General features: G+C 47.7%; 1 protein-coding gene across 1 annotated transcript in view; it reads left to right on the top strand.

Annotated features, from left to right (window-relative positions):
- The window catches only part of LOC140738079 (uncharacterized), a 39,230-nt gene extending 34,600 nt beyond the window's left edge, over positions 1-4,630 (top strand). The window contains exons 8-10 of the mRNA XM_073065172.1: positions 2,896-2,945; positions 3,785-3,833; positions 4,239-4,630. The gene's annotated coding sequence lies outside the window, so the exon portion shown is untranslated. The remainder of the gene's footprint in view (positions 1-2,895; positions 2,946-3,784; positions 3,834-4,238) is intronic.
- Positions 4,631-18,961: the final 14,331 nt, after the last annotated feature.

Below are 18,961 nucleotides of genomic sequence, written 5' to 3'. Positions count from 1 at the left end.
CTTAGCTCCCAGATCAGGGTGACGTGAAGCCATGGGAGGAGGTGGTGGATGATGATATCAGTAGCTGGTGGATGATGATATCAGTAGCTGGTGGATGATGTTGTCAGTAGCTGGTGGATGATGTTGTCAGTAGCTGGTGGATGATGATATCAGTAGCTGGTGGATGATGATATCAAGTAGCTGGTGGATGATATCAGTAGCTGGTGGATGATGATGTCAGTAGCTGGTGGATGATGATATCAGTAGCTGGTGGATGATGATATCAAGTAGCTGGTGGATGATGATATCAGTAGCTGGTGGATGATGATATCAGTAGCTGGTGGATGATGATATCAGTAGCTGGTGGATGATGTTGTCAGTAGCTGGTGGATGATGTTGTCAGTAGCTGGTGGATGATGATATCAGTAGCTGGTGGATGATGATATCAAGTAGCTGGTGGATGATATCAGTAGCTGGTGGATGATGATGTCAGTAGCTGGTGGATGATGATATCAGTAGCTGGTGGATGATGATATCAAGTAGCTGGTGGATGATATCAGTAGCTGGTGGATGATGATGTCAGTAGCTGGTGGATGATGATGTCAGTAGCTGGTGGATGATGATATCAGTAGCTGGTGGATGATGTTGTCAGTAGCTGGTGGATGATGATATCAGTAGCTGGTGGATGATGATGTCAGTAGCTGGTGGATGATGATATCAGTAGCTGGTGGATGATGATATCAGTAGCTGGTGGATGATGTTGTCAGTAGCTGGTGGATGATGATATCAAGTAGCTGGTGGATGATGATATCAGTAGCTGGTGGATGATGATATCAGTAGCTGGTGGATGATGATATCAAGTAGCTGGTGGATGATGATGTCAGTAGCTGGTGGATGATGATGTCAGTAGCTGGTGGATGATGAGGTCAGTAGCTGGTGGATGATGATGTCAGTAGCTGGTGGATGATGATATCAGTAGCTGGTGGATGATGATATCAGTAGCTGGTGGATGATGTTGTCAGTAGCTGGTGGATGATGATATCAAGTAGCTGGTGGATGATGATATCAAGTAGCTGGTGGATGATGTTGTCAGTAGCTGGTGGATGATGATATCAGTAGCTGGTGGATGATGATATCAAGTAGCTGGTGGATGATGATATCAGTAGCTGGTGGATGATGATATCAAGTAGCTGGTGGATGATGATATCAAGTAGCTGGTGGATGATGATGTCAGTAGCTGGTGGATGATGATGTCAGTAGCTGGTGGATGATGATGTCAGTAGCTGGTGGATGATGATATCAGTAGCTGGTGGATGATGATATCAAGTAGCTGGTGGATGATGATATCAGTAGCTGGTGGATGATGATATCAAGTAGCTGGTGGATGATGATATCAGTAGCTGGTGGATGATGATATCAAGTAGCTGGTGGATAATGATATCAAGTAGCTGGTGGATGATGATATCAGTAGCTGGTGGATGATGATATCAGTAGCTGGTGGATGATGATATCAGTAGCTGGTGGATGATGTTGTCAGTAGCTGGTGGATGATGATGTCAGTAGCTGGTGGATGATGATATCAGTAGCTGGTGGATGATGATATCAAGTAGCTGGTGGATGATGATATCAAGTAGCTGGTGGATGATGATATCAAGTAGCTGGTGGATGATGATATCAAGTAGCTGGTGGATGATGATATCAGTAGCTGGTGGATGATGATATCAGTAGCTGGTGGATGATGATATCAGTAGCTGGTGGATGATGTTGTCAGTAGCTGGTGGATGATGATATCAGTAGCTGGTGGATGATGATATCAAGTAGCTGGTGGATGATGATATCAGTAGCTGGTGGATGATGATGTCAGTAGCTGGTGAATGATCATATCAGTAGCTGGTGGATGATGATATCAGTAGCTGGTGGATGATGATATCAGTAGCTGGTGGATGATGATATCAGTAGCTGGTGGATGATGATATCAAGTAGCTGGTGGATGATGATATCAGTAGCTGGTGGATGATGATGTCAGTAGCTGGTGAATGATGATATCAGTAGCTGGTGGATGATGATATCAAGTAGCTGGTGGATGATGATATCAGTAGCTGGTGGATGATGATATCAGTAGCTGGTGGATGATGATATCAGTAGCTGGTGCGTATCACGAGTCCTGGTTATGTGTCCACTGACACAAGGCAGACAATCTCTGAAGAGTTTTGGTAATGTCTGGGGCCAACCATTGTATAAAGGCACTGCCCAGAAGATGGCAATGACACACCATTTCTGTAGTTTATGTTGGACAGGAGGGGTGTAGAGTTCTGGGAATGGGACATTGAGTAAACAGAAGCAGATATCCCATCTGTAGCACATCCTGGGGCAATAGAAAAAAATTCAAAGGAATTTTTCAAAGGTGCAAAAATATTCAATTATGAGGATCCACTCAGAGCATGAATACATAAAGTAACTCCCAGAAATCCATCGGATACAAAAGAGCTTTTCTCCTGAGGGAATTTCATGCACAGTGGCCAGAAACTTGATGCAAAGAGAGATCTTCAGGCTACCCACCGTTTGGGTAGGAGATGGTATCCTGACGACTGCTCTCCAATCCCAGGAGATTCCATGCAGGCACTGTCACAGATTCTTAATGAAGTGGAGTTTCTCCCCAAAATCCTGTGCAGGACCTGGCAGGTGAAGTGATTTGATTTCAGAACGTTTTGTCCTTTCCACTGTCAGGACCTGCACCTTCCTTACGCCTGTTAGCTAGATATACTATAAGCATTGACTGCTCAAATAACAATGGAAGACACTCGCCAATGGAAAACACAACAATAAATCAGAGACGGCTTTAAAATGTTTAATGGAATAAATGAGACAAACCATATGACAAATCCAAGGACTAAGAAGCATTTTATTTCATTCTAGAAAGAGGTGAAGGTTCAAGTAGAGAATCAGAGCATCAAGTAACACCACAGGTAAGGAAATGCTTTCAGTTCGATGTTGACTGATGATCTAACACTGAATTATGATGAGTTCAGAATGCCACTGGTGGACAGGGCAAATCCAGAGTATGCTTTTAGGCTGGGCTAATGATGTCACAGACACCTACCCAAGGGAACACTGGATTGTGTTTACACCACTCACTGTATTTACATCACACGTACACGTGTACATCATCCCAAGCTGATAGTGTTGCAAAGACATGTGCGAAATAGAGAATACGTTAACCCCAGGGTAAATTCATCAAGGCACGTTCGCTACATCCAATTTATTTGTCTCAGCCATCACATGCTGATTATTTTATTGTTGTGAAATGGGTGTCCCGGCTCCAGTGACACAGATTCATTCCTGACCTCCAGTCTCCTCTCTGTGGAGTCTTCACATTCTCTCTGTGACCGTGGGATTCTCCGAGGTGCTCCGGTTTCCTCCCAGGTCCCTGGGAGAGAGGGAGGGAAGGTTAACTGGTCCCTGTAAAATGCAGCTGGTGTGTGGCTGTGGGGAGGAATCTGGGAGATGCAGGGAATGTGGGCAGAATAAAAGAATTCCAGGATTAGTTTTAAATGGATGGTAGATGGTCAGCATGGGCTCGATGGGTCAAAGGGTCTGTTTCCATACTATATCTCTTTCTGAGTCTAAATTGCTGTTAGCTCCTGTCTTCCTGTTGTCATCGATAACTCTATCTCATTCTCAGTCTTTATCTTGTCCTTTTTGCTCTGAGCAACACACAAAGGAGATGGTTGTAAAATATTTAAACAAATACAGAAATAAACCAAATAATAAGTGCAAGGACTAAGAAACTTTTCATTCACTATAGGAAGAAGATGAGGTGCAAGCAGAAAATGAAAGGATCGGGACTACAGCAGGTAATTAATGTTGTGGGTTTTTAACTGCAGACCCCAGTCGGTTGAGGTTGCCCACAATCTCCATTGGCACGGGTGCACCACACGGCTGTGAGCTTAGCCCCTGCTCTACTCACTTTACACTAATGACTCTGTGGTTAACCACAGCTCCAATGCCAGGTTCCAGTTTGTGAACTACAACACTTGTGGGCCGTATCAAAGGTGGGGATGAGTCAGAACACAGGAGGGAGATTGAACATCCGACTGAGTGGTGTCACAACAGCAACCTCTTAATCAATGGCAGCAAGACTAAGGAGACGATTATTAACTTTAGGAGGAGGGAAGCAGAGGTCCATGAGTCAGTCCTCATCAGGGCATTAGAGATGGAGAGGATCAGTAACTCTAAATTCCACGGTGTTTTCGTTTCAGAGGACCTGCCCTTGGCCCAGCATGTAAATGCAATTTTGGATAAAGCATGACAGTGCCTCTAGTTCCTTAGGAGTTTGTGCAGATTAAGCACAACATCTAAAACTTTGAAAAACTCCTATAGATGTGTGGTGGAGAGTATATTGACTGGGTGCATCACAGCCTGGTATGGAAACAACAATGCTCTTGAATGGAAAACCCTACACAAAGTGGTGGACATGACCCAGTCCATCACAGGTAAAGCCCTTCCCACCATTGAGCACATCGACATGGAGAGTTGTTGCAGGAAAGGAAATTCCATTATCAGGGAATCCAAGTCATGCCCTCTTCTCACTGCTGCCATCAGGAAGAAGGTACAGGAGCCTCAGGACTCACATCACCAGGTTCAGGAACATTACCTCTCAACCCATTATTACCCCTCAACCATCAGGCTAACTTCACTCAACGTCACTTGTCCCATCATTGAAATGCTCCCACAACCAATGGACTCACTTTCAAATACTCTTCATCTTATGTTCTCGATATTTATTGCTCATTTATTTATTTGTTATTATTTCTTTAGTTCTTGAATTTGCACAGTTTGTTGTACTTTGAACATTGTAGGTTTTGTAACTCTTGATTTATTATGAGCCAAGTATATGTCTAGAGAGCAAATTCAGCATACACATCATAGAAACATAGAAAACCTACAGCACAATACAGACCATTCAGCCCACAAAGTTGTGCCAAACATGTCCCTAACTTAGAAATTACTGGGCTTACCCATAGCCCTCTATTTTTCTAAGCTCCATGTACCTATCCAAAAGTCTCTTAAAAGACCCTATCGTATCCGCCTCCACCACCGTTGCCAGCAGCCCATTCCACGCACTCACCACTCTCTGAGTAAAAAACTTAGCCCTGACATCTCCTCTGTACCTACTCCCCAGCACCTTAAACCTGTGCCCTCTTGTGGCAACCACTTCAGCCCTGGGAAAAAGCCTCTGACTATCCACACGATCAATGCCTCTCATCATCTTATACACCTCTATCAGATCATCTCTCATCCTCCGTCCCTCCAAGGAGAAAAGGCTGAGTTCACTCAACCTATTCTCATAAGGCATGCTCCCCAATCCAGGCAACATCCTTGTAAATCTCCTCTGCACCTTTTCTACGGCTTCCACATCCTTCCTGGAGTGAATCGAGCAGAACTGAGCACAGTACTTCAAGTGGGGCCTGACCAGGGTCCTATATAGCTGCAACATTACCTCTCGGCTCCTAAATTCAATTCCACGATTGATGAAGGCCAATACATCGTACGCCTTCTTAACCACAGAGTCAACCTGAGCAGCTGCTTTGAGCGTCTTATGGATTCGGACACAAAGATCCCTCTGATCCTCTACACTGCCAAGAGTCTTACCATTAATGCTATATTCTGCACACTCCTCCCTCTCTGATAGTGATTGGAAGTGTGGGGTGGGGAAATTGTGCTGTTGGTATCACAGGCTCTCCTTGGTGTTATGTCAGTGGGAAATCTTCTGAGGGAAGTTCCTCATCATAACCATATTGAGTCGTCTTATCTGCTAAATCATTCCAATCCATATTTCCACAACCTCAGGATGTGCTGGGGCAGCCCACAAGCGTCGCCACACATTCCGGAGCCAATATGGCAGGTCCACGATGTCCAGCAGAACTACACAAGCAACAGCAACAGCATCAAACCAAAACTACAACAACAAAACAAACCCCTTTCCCCTTCCCACCCACTCACACTCACCGGACAGGCTGGGTTTGGGTTTCCAATCTCCAGTCCCTGTTCTGTACTCACAGACACACAGTCTATGAGTGTGTGAAAGAGAGTAAACTGTGCAAATACAAACAAAATAAATAATAATAAATAAGCAATAACCATTGAGAACCTGAGATGAAGAGTCCTTGAGAGTGAGTCTATTGGTTATGAGAGCATCTCAAAAGACAGGGCAAGTAAAGTTGAGTAAAGTTATCCCCTTGGTTCAAGAGCCTGATGGCTGAGGGATAGTAACTGTTTCTGAAACTGGAGGTGTGAGTCCTGAGGCTCCTGTGCCACCTTTCTGATGGCATCAGCAAGAAGAGAGCCTGTCCTGGGAGGTGGAGGACCCTGATGGTGGATGCTGCTTCAGTGGTAAATTGAGCAGATGGCACTTGCCCATTAGGTGTTCAGGGTTGGGGGAACACGGGTTTGACAAAACCGCCACATCGGAGCACCAGCAACAGTTTATCATGAATCGCTCACCTTCACCTTTGGCTTTTCCAAATCAACGGTTCAGTCCTTATGGAAAATCAAGAAGCCTTTCTATTTGATCATTGTATCTGGCATGCTGGGAGAAAGCCAAGTCTCACTCAGACATAGAACACAACAGTCCCTCATTTCCCTCCGAGACAGCAATCTTGTCGTCAGGTTCTCAGTTTTGTTCTCCAGTGACTGCACGTTTGCAAACAAGATGCTGGGTAGAGGAGACCTCACCCCTTTGTTTTTCAGCCTTCCTTGGAGACGCCCCCCCCCCACCAACCCGCCTCATTTCTGGCTGTACTGATGAACCCTCATCCGCTTAAAGGTGCCCGACCTGCCTGGTCTGCCAAGACCTTCAAATTGCACCCACGCCTTTACACCCATGTCTGTGCTGCCACACACAGCTCCAATCTGTTGATCAAATGACAGGACATTGATCGGCCTTATTTCTAGGGTGACAAGACAGCCTACAGAGGAGAGGTTAACACCCTGACATGGTGGTGCCAAGAATACAACCCCTCCCTCAATGTCCAAAACACAAAAGAGCTGATTGTGGATTTCAGGAGGAATGGAGACAGGCTCTCACTGATCAACATCAATGGGACTGCAGTTGACAGGGTGAGTAGTTTCAAATTCCTCAGTGTACACATCACTGAAGATCTCACCTGGACTGTACACACCGGCTTTGTGGCAAAAAAGCACAACAGCATCTCTTCCACCTCAGGTGACTGAAGACGTTCAGTGTGAGCCCCCAAATCCTCATGATCTTCTACAGGGGCACCAGTGAGAGCATCCTGACTGGCTGTATCACCGCCTGGTACAGGAACTTCACCAACCTCAATCGCTGGGCACTTCAGAGAGTGGTACAGACAGCCCAGCACATCTGTGGATGTGAACTTCCCTCCATTGAGAATACTTACAGCAGCAGGTGCGTAAAGAAGGGCTGAAAGATCATCGGGGACACCAGTCACCACAACCATAAACTGTTCCAGCTGCTTCCATCTGGCAGATGGTACCACAGTGTTAACGCAGGACCAACAGGCTATGGGACAGCTTCTTTCTACAAATCATTAGACATATAAATTCACATCTGTACATTACAATGGAGTCATAACACAAAGAGATCTTTGTGTTACAAAGATCTTTGTTAAAGATTTACTCCCTCACGCTGTGGGATGGATATAAGATTTTAAATAAATTCAAATTCAAATTCAAATCTGTAGATCATTAAGTTGATTTAAATTTACATTGCTTAGAGGGAAGCTTGCCATTCTGTTATAAAGTTATCAATCCATGTTGTTAACTGTTTGTTTCTATGTACAGACATTGCCTGATCTCCTGGGCATTTCCAATATTTTCCACTACATCCCTCTCTCTTCATCTCTCTACTCTGTCTCTGCCTCTTCCCATCTCCCACCCCCTTATTCTTTCAGCCTTCCTCTTTCCCATTTATTTCTGCCCCGTAATCTCCCTGTCTTGTTCCCTCTATCCCTCTCTCTCTCTCAGAATCTATCTGCACTTCTGCTGTTCCTCTCTGTGCACCTCTCTCTCTCTCTCTCTCTCAATTGATCTGCATCCCCTCCATCACTCTCTGTCTCCCACCACCTCCCTCCTCACATTCCCCTCACCCTGCCATCCCCTGGAGCGGCTCAATCTCTGAGTACTGGAGCTGATGTAACTGTAAGAGCATCGGGAGGAACAGTGGGAGCAGGAGCTGGCCACTCGGTCTCACAAGTCTACCCCTCCATTCCATACGATCTGCCCCAGGCCTCATCTCCTCATCTGTGTCTTTTGACACCAGTTGAACACTCAAGTCTGTCATTGATTCTGTTGTGGTTATTATTCTCTGGATTTATTGGGTATGCCTACAAGAAAATAAATCCCAGGGTTGTACATGGTGACACATATGTAATTTAATAATAAATTTACTTTGAACTTTAACTTTATAACGGAACTGGCCAGTTTAAGAGAAGTTTGGAGAGGTACTTTGACAGTAAGGACATGGATTGTCATGGTCCTGGTGCAGGTCGATGGGAGCGGGCAGTTTAAATTGTGTTAACATGGACTAGATGGGCTGAAGAGCCTGTTTCTGTGTTGTATTTCTCTATGACTCTAAACTTAGACAGTGTATTAGCTGAAACTGTTGAAACTAAGCCCTGACAGTTTCAACATGACTCAAATGGTCGGAACTCCTGTATCAGTGCGTCTGTAAGTTAAAGGCCTGATTTCTCATTCTCTGTGAGTCCAGAACAGGGACTGAGGGCAGGAAACCCAGACACAGCCTGTGCCATGTGTGTGAGTGGGTGGGAAGACGGAAAGGGGAAGTTTTGTTGTTGCTGTTGTTGTTGCTCGTGCTGTTCTGCTGGACATCGTGGACCTGCCGTGTTGGCTCTGGAATGTGTGGCGACGCTTGTGGGCTGTCCCAGCACATCCTGAGGTTGTGTTGGTTGTGATCGCAGCCAAATACATTTCACTAACGAGAAAATCCGAGCAACACACACAAAATGCCAGAGGGACTCACCAGGCCAGGCATCGAGGAAAAGAGTACAGTCGACGTTTCGGGCCGAAACCCTTCAGCAGGACCCTTTGGTCCGAACAGAGAAGAGCAAGAAATGGATGCCAGCTTGGACCAGAGCCAATAAGAAGGTGGTGACGGTCAGTCAGATGACCCGTAGCCAATAACACTGTAATGCAACATTAGAATTGTTCAGGAATGAATAGAAAAGCAGATGCTTCAAGTGCACTGGCAGCGATAACTCTCCCCAGAGACCCAGGGAGAAAGCTCGTCACACTGGCGCTGAAGGGAAAACCACTGGTGAAGCACTTTTCAACGTCGCTCAGGGTAAAGTTTCGGACAGGAATTCAACTGATCACAAATGCCTGTAGCAGTTGCCTGTCTGACTGAGGATTTGATAGAAAGTCGGCACAAATGTGACACTGAGTGAGATATATCAGACAGGAAATCTAAAAGCTTTGTGAGGAAGTAGGAAACTTTAAAGAAAAGCTGACGTAGAGATGTAGAGATGTATGGTTGGTGAGAATGAACCAGTTTCAGATGAAGTGTGAGAAACTGGTTAAAGAAAAGAGTAAACGGGAGGAAGCTGACCAGGGAGCTAAGAGCCAGATGGAGGAATTAAAGAAACAGTGGAATGATTTAAAAGCAGCTAAAAATGTGATAGAGAAATGAGTAGGTGAAAAGAAAAGTGACAGCAGGGATCATGCAAAGTGTTTAAAGCAAATACAAAAGCTGCAGGGCCAACTTGCTGCCCAGAGAGGAATAGTGTGTGTGTTTCGATCTGAAAGCGGGAGGCTGGATGATTATGCTACACCGCTCGGGGTACAGCAGCTGAGGGATATAACATACACTACACCGCTCGGGGTACAGCAGCTGAGGGATATTGCTGAGGATATAACATACACTACACCGCTCGGGGTACAGCAGCTGAGGGATATTGCTGAGGATATAACATACACTACACCGCTCGGGGTACAGCAGCTGAGGGATATTGCTGAGGATATAACATACACTACTCCGCTCGGGGTACAGCAGCTGAGGGATATTGCTGAGGATATAACATACACTACACCGCTCGGGGTACAGCAGCTGAGGGATATTGCTGAGGATATAACATACACTACACCGCTCGGGGTACAGCAGCTGAGGGATATTGCTGAGGATATAACATACACTACTACGCTCGGGGTACAGCAGCTGAGGGATATTGCTGAGGATATAACATACACTACACCGCTCGGGGTACAGCAGCTGAGGGATATTGCTGAGGATATAACATACACTACTCCGCTCGGGGTACAGCAGCTGAGGGATATTGCTGAGGATATAACATACACTACACCGCTCGGGGTACAGCAGCTGAGGGATATTGCTGAGGATATAACATACACTACACCGCTCGGGGTACAGCAGCTGAGGGATATTGCTGAGGATATAACATACACTACACCGCTCGGGGTACAGCAGCTGAGGGATATAACATACACTACACCACTCGGGGTACAGCAGCTGAGGGATATTGCTGAGGATATAACATACACTACACCACTCGGGTTACAGCAGCTGAGGGATATAACATACACTACACCGCTCGGGGTACAGCAGCTGAGTGATATTGCTGAGGATATAACATACACTACACCGCTCGGGTTACAGCAGCTGAGGGATATAACATACACTACACCGCTCGGGGTACGGCAGCTGAGGGATATTGCTGAGGATATAACATACACTACACCGCTCGAGTTACAGCAGCTGAGGGATATAACATACACTACACCACTCGGGGTACAGCAGCTGAGGGATATTGCTGAGGATATAACATACACTACACCGCTCGGGGTACAGCAGCTGAGGGATATTGCTGAGGGATATAACATACACTACACCGCTCGGGGTACAGCAGCTGAGGGATATTGCTGAGGATATAACATACACTACACCGCTCGGGGTACAGCAGCTGAGGGATATTGCTGAGGATATAACATACACTACACCGCTCGGGTTACAGCAGCTGAGGGATATTGCTGAGGATATAACATACACTACACCGCTCGGGGTACAGCAGCTGAGTGATATTGCTGAGGATATAACATACACTACACCGCTCGGGGTACAGCAGCTGAGGGATATAACATACACTACACCGCTCGGGGTACAGCAGCTGAGGGATATTGCTGAGGATATAACATACACTACACCACTCGGGGTACAGCAGCTGAGGGATATAACATACACTACACCGCTCGGGGTACAGCAGCTGAGGGATATTGCTGAGGATATAACATACACTACACCGCTCGGGGTACAGCAGCTGAGGGATATAACATACACTACATCGCTCGGGTTACAGCAGCTGAGGGATATAACATACACTACACCGCTCGGGGTACAGCAGCTGAGGGATATAACATACACTACACCGCTCGGGGTACAGCAGCTGAGGGATATTGCTGAGGATATTACATACACTACACCGCTCGGGGTACAGCAGCTGAGGGATATTGCTGAGGATATAACATACACTACACCGCTCGGGGTACAGCAGCTGAGGGATATAACATACACAACACCGCTCGGGGTACAGCAGCTGAGGGACATTGCTGAGGATATAACATACACTACACCGCTCGGGGTACAGCAGCTGAGGGATATTGCTGAGGATATAACATACACTACTCCGCTCGGGGTACAGCAGCTGAGGGATATTGCTGAGGATATAACATACACTACACCGCTCGGGGTACAGCAGCTGAGGGATATTGCTGGGGATATAACATACACTACACCGCTCGGGGTACAGCAGCTGAGGGATATTGCTGAGGATATAACATACACTACACCGCTCGGGGTACAGCAGCTGAGGGATATTGCTGAGGATATAACATACACTACACCGCTCGGGGAACAGCAGCTGAGGGACATTGCTGAGGATATAACATACACTACACCGCTCGGGGTACAGCAGCTGAGGGACATTGCTGAGGATATAACATACACTACACCGCCCGGGGTACAGCAGCTGAGGGATATAACTGAAACTACACCGCTCGGGGTACAGCAGCTGAGGGACATTGCTGAGGATATAACATACACTACACCGCTCGGGGAACAGCAGCTGAGGGATATTGCTGAGGATATAACATACACTACACCGCTCGGGGTACAGCAGCTGAGGGATATTGCTGAGGATATAACATACACTACACTGCTCGGGGTACAGCAGCTGAGGGATATTGCTGAGGATATAACATACACTACACCACTCGGGGTACAGCAGCTGAGGGATATAACACACACTACACCGCTCGGGGTACAGCAGCTAGGGGATATTGCTGAGGATATAACATACACTACACCGCTCGGGGTACAGCAGCTGAGGGATATTGCTGAGGATATAACATACACTACACCGCTCGGGGTACAGCAGCTGAGGGATATTGCTGAGGGATATAACATACACTACACCGCTCGGGGTACAGCAGCTGAGGGATATAACATACACTACACCGCTCGGGGTACAGCAGCTGAGGGATATTGCTGAGGATATAACATACACTACACCGCTCGGGGTACAGCAGCTGAGGGATATTGCTGAGGGATATAACATACACTACACCGCTCGGGGTACAGCAGCTGAGGGATATAACATACACTACACCGCTCGGGGTACAGCAGCTGAGGGATATTGCTGAGGATATAACATACACTACACAGCTCGGGGTACAGCAGCTGAGGGATATTGCTGAGGATATAACATACACTACACCGCTCGGGGTACAGCAGCTGAGGGATATTGCTGAGGATATAACATACACTACACCGCTCGGGGTACAGCAGCTGAGGGATATTGCTGAGGGATATAACATACACTACACCGCTCGGGGTACAGCAGCTGAGGGATATAACATACACTACACCGCTCGGGGTACAGCAGCTGAGGGATATTGCTGAGGATATAACATACACTACACCGCTCGGGGTACAGCAGCTGAGGGATATTGCTGAGGATATAACATACACTACACCGCTCGGGGTACAGCAGCTGAGGGAAATAACATACACTACACAACTCGGAGTACAGCAGCTGAGGGATATAACATACACTACACCGCTCGGGGTACAGCAGCTGAGGGATATTGCTGAGGATATAACATACACTACACCGCTCGGGGTACAGCAGCTGAGTGATATTGCTGAGGATATAACACCGCTCGGGGTACAGCAGCTGAGGGATATTGCTGAGGATATAACATACACTACACCGCTCGGGGTACAGCAGCTGAGGGATATTGCTGAGGATATAACATACACTACACCGCTCGGGGTACAGCAGCTGAGGGATATAACATACACTACACCACTCGGGGTACAGCAGCTGAGGGATATTGCTGAGGATATTACATACACTACACCGCTCGGGGTACAGCAGCTGAGGGATATTGCTGAGGATATAACATACACTACACCGCTCGGGGTACAGCAGCTGAGGGATATTGCTGAGGATATAACATACACTACACCGCTCGGGGTACAGCAGCTGAGGGATATTGCTGAGGATATTACATACACTACACCGCTTGGGGTACAGCAGCTGAGGGATATTGCTGAGGATATAACATACACTACACCGCTCGGGGTACAGCAGCTGAGGGATATTGCTGAGGATATAACATACACTACACCGCTCGGGGTACAGCAGCTGAGGGATATAACATACACTACACCGCTCGGGGTACAGCAGCTGAGGGATATTGCTGAGGATATTACATACACTACACCGCTCGGGGTACAGCAGCTGAGGGATATTGCTGAGGATATAACATACACTACACCGCTCGGGGTACAGCAGCTGAGGGATATAACATACACTACACCGCTCGGGGTACAGCAGCTGAGGGACATTGCTGAGGATATAACATACACTACACCGCTCGGGGTACAGCAGCTGAGGGTTATTGCTGAGGATATAACATACACTACACCACTTGGGGTACAGCAGCTGAGGGATATTGCTGAGGATATAACATACACTACACCGCTCGGGGTACAGCAGCTGAGGGATATTGCTGAGGATATAACATACACTACACCGCTCGGGGTACAGCAGCTGAGCGATATTGCTGAGGATATAACATACACTACACCGCTCGGGGTACAGCAGCTGAGGGATATTGCTGAGGATATAACATGCACTACACCGCTCGGGGTACAGCAGCTGAGGGATATTGCTGAGGATATAACATACACTACACCGCTCAGGGTACAGCAGCTGAGGGATATAACATACACTACACCGCTCGGGGTACAGCAGCTGAGGGATATTGCTGAGGATATAACATACACTACACCGCTCGGGGTACAGCAGCTGAGGGACATTGCTGAGGATATAACATACACTACACCGCTCGGGGTACGGCAGCTGAGGGATTTTGCTGAGGATATAACATACACTACACCGCTCGAGTTACAGCAGCTGAGGGATATAACATACAATACACCACTCGGGGTACAGCAGCTGAGGGATATTGCTGAGGATATAACATACACTACACCGCTCGGGGTACAGCAGCTGAGGGATATTGCTGAGGGATATAACATACACTACACCGCTCGGGGTACAGCAGCTGAGGGATATTGCTGAGGATATAACATACACTACACCGCTCGGGGTACAGCAGCTGAGGGATATTGCTGAGGATATAACATACACTACACCGCTCGGGTTACAGCAGCTGAGGGATATTGCTGAGGATATAACATACACTACACCGCTCGGGGTACAGCAGCTGAGTGATATTGCTGAGGATATAACATACACTACACCGCTCGGGGTACAGCAGCTGAGGGATATAACATACACTACACCGCTCGGGGTACAGCAGCTGAGGGATATTGCTGAGGATATAACATACACTACACCACTCGGGGTACAGCAGCTGAGGGATATTGCTGAGGATATAACATACACTACACCGCTCGGGGTACAGCAGCTGAGGGACATTGCTGAGGATATAACATACACTACACCGCTCGGGGTACAGCAGCTGAGGGATAATGCTGAGGATATAACATACACTACACCGCTCGGGGTACAGCAGCTGAGGGATATAACATACACTACATCGCTCGGGTTACAGCAGCTGAGGGATATAACATACACTACACCGCTCGGGGTACAGCAGCTGAGGGATATAACATACACTACACCGCTCGGGGTACAGCAGCTGAGGGATATTGCTGAGGATATTACATACACTACACCGCTCGGGGTACAGCAGCTGAGGGATATTGCTGAGGATATAACATGCACTACACCGCTCGGGGTACAGCAGCTGAGGGATATAACATACACTACACCGCTCGGGGTACAGCCGCTGAGGGACATTGCTGAGGATATAACATACACTACACCGCTCGGGGTACAGCAGCTGAGGGATATTGCTGAGGATATAACATACACTACTCCGCTCGGGGTACAGCAGCTGAGGGATATTGCTGAGGATATAACATACACTACACCGCTCGGGGTACAGCAGCTGAGGGATATTGCTGAGGATATAACATACACTACACCGCTCGAGGTACAGCAGCTGAGGGATATTGCTGAGGATATAACATACACTACACCGCTCGGGGTACAGCAGCTGAGGGATATTGCTGAGGATATAACATACACTACACCGCTCGGGGAACAGCAGCTGAGGGACATTGCTGAGGAAATAACATACACTACACCGCTCGGGGTACAGCAGCTGAGGGATTTTGCTGAGGATATAACATACACTACACCACTCGGGGTACAGCAGCTGAGGGATATAACACACACTACACCGCTCGGGGTACAGCAGCTAGGGGATATTGCTGAGGATATAACATACACTACACCGCTCGGGTTACAGCAGCTGAGGGATATAACATACACTACACCGGTCGGGGTACAGCAGCTGAGGGATATTGCTGAGGATATAACATACACTACACCGCTCGGGGTACAGCAGCTGAGGGATATTGCTGAGGATAGAACATACACTACACCGCTCGGGGTACAGCAGCTGAGGGATATTGCTGAGGATATAACATACACTACACCGCTCGGGGTACAGCAGCTGAGGGATATTGCTGAGGATATAACATACACTACACCGCTCGGGGTACAGCAGCTGAGGGATATTGCTGAGGATAGAACATACACTACACCGCTCGGGGTACAGCAGCTGAGGGATATAAAATACACTACACCGCTCGGGGTACAGCAGCTGAGGGATATTGCTGAGGATATAACATACACTACACCGCTCGGGTTACAGCAGCTGAGGGATATAACATACACTACACCGGTCGGGGTACAGCAGCTGAGGGATATTGCTGAGGATATAACATACACTACACCGCTCGGGGTACAGCAGCTGAGGGATATTGCTGAGGATAGAACATACACTACACCGCTCGGGGTACAGCAGCTGAGGGATATTGCTGAGGATATAACATACACTACACCGCTCGGGGTACAGCAGCTGAGGGATATTGCTGAGGATATAACATACACTACACCGCTCGGGGTACAGCAGCTGAGGGATATTGCTGAGGATATTACATACACTACACCGGTCGGGGTACAGCAGCTGAGGGATATTGCTGAGGATATAACATAGACTACACCGCTCGGGGTACAGCAGCTGAGGGACATTGCTGAGGATATAACATACACTACACCACTCGGGGTACAGCAGCTGAGGGATATTGCTGAGGATATAACATACACTACACCGCTCGGGGTACAGCAGCTGAGGGATATTGCTGAGGATATAACATACACTACACCGCTCGGGGTACAGCAGCTGAGGGATATTGCTGAGGATATAACATACACTACACCGCTCGGGGTACAGCAGCTGAGGGATATAACATACACTACACCGCTCGGGGTACAGTAGCTGAGGGATATTGCTGAGGATATAACATACACTACACCGCTCGGGGTACAGCAGCTGAGGGATATAACATACACTACACCGCTCGGGGTACAGCAGCTGAGGGACATTGCTGAGGATATAACATACACTACACCGCTCGGGGTACAGCAGCTGAGGGATATTGCTGAGGATATAACATACACTACTCCGCTCGGGGTACAGCAGCTGAGGGATATTGCTGAGGATATAACATACACTACACTGCTCGGGGTACAGCAGCTGAGGGATATTGCTGAGGATATAACATACACTACACCGCTCGGGGTACAGCAGCTGAGGGATATTACTGAGGATATAACATACACTACACTGCTCGGGGTACAGCAGCTGAGGGATATAACATACACTACACCGCTCGGGGTACAGCAGCTGAGGGATATAACATACACTACACCGCTCGGGGTACAGCAGCTGAGGGATATAACATACACTACACCGCTCGGGGTACAGCAGCTGAGGGATATTGCTGAGGATATAACATACACTACACCGCTCGGGGTACAGCAGCTGAGGGATATAACATACACTACACCGCTCGGGGTACAGCAGCTGAGGGATAATGCTGAGGATATAACATACACTACACCGCTCGGGGTACAGCAGCTGAGGGATATAACATACACTACACCGCTCGGGTTACAGCAGCTGAGGGATATTGCTGAGGATATAACATACACTACACCGCTCGGTGTACAGCAGCTGAGGGATATAACATAAACTACACCGCTCGGGGTACAGCAGCTGAGGGATATTGCTGAGGATATTACATACACTACACCGCTCGGGGTACAGCAGCTGAGGGATATTGCTTAGGATATAACATACACTACACCGCTCGGGGTACAGCAGCTGAGGGATATAACATACACTACACCGCTCGGGGTACAGCTGCTGAGGAACATTGCTGAGGATATAACATACACTACACCGCTCGGGGTACAGCAGCTGAGGGATAATGCTGAGGATATAACATACACTACACTGCTCGGGGTACAGCAGCTGAGGGACATTGCTGAGGATATAACGTACACTACACCGCTCGGGGTACAGCAGCTGAGGGATATAACATACACTACACCGCTCGGGGTACAGCAGCTGAGTGATATTGCTGAGGATATAACATACACTACACCGCTCGGGGTACAGCAGCTGAGGGATATAACATACACTACACCGCTCGGGGTACAGCAGCTGAGGGATATTGCTGAGGATATAACATACACTACACCGCTCGGGGTACAGCAGCTGAGGGATATAACATACACTACACCGCTCGGGGTACAGCAGCTGAGGGATATTACTGAGGATATAACATACACTACACCGCTCGGGGTACAGCAGCTGAGGGATATTACTGAGGATATAACATACACTACACCGCTCGGGGTACAGCAGCTGAGGGATATAACATACACTACACCGCTCGGGGTACAGCAGCTGAGTGATATTGCTGAGGATATAACATACACTACACCGCTCGGGGTACAGCAGCTGAGGGATATTGCTGAGGATATAACATACACTACACCGCTCGGGGTACAGCAGCTGAGGGATATTGCTGAGGATATAACATACACTACACCGCTCGGGGTACAGCAGCTGAGGGATATTGCTGAGGATATAACATACACTACACCACTCGGGGTACAGCAGCTGAGGGATATTGCTGAGGATATAACATACACTACACCACTCGGGGTACAGCAGCTGAGTGATATTGCTGCGGATATAACATACACTACACCGCTCGGGGTACAGCAGCTGAGGGATATTACTGAGGATATAACATACACTACACCGCTCGGGGTACAGCAGCTGAGGGATATTGCTGAGGATATAACATACACTACACCGCTCGGGGTACAGCAGCTGAGGGATATTGCTGAGGATATAACATACACTACTACGCTCGGGGTACAGCAGCTGAGGGATATTGCTGAGGATATAACATACACTACACCGCTCGGGGTACAGCAGCTGAGGGATATTG

This window comes from Hemitrygon akajei, chromosome 2 (assembly GCF_048418815.1).
Source record: "Hemitrygon akajei chromosome 2, sHemAka1.3, whole genome shotgun sequence".
NCBI lineage: Eukaryota > Metazoa > Chordata > Chondrichthyes > Myliobatiformes > Dasyatidae > Hemitrygon > Hemitrygon akajei.
Note: the sequence above shows the minus strand (reverse complement) of the source record. Positions and strands in the feature narration are given on the sequence as shown.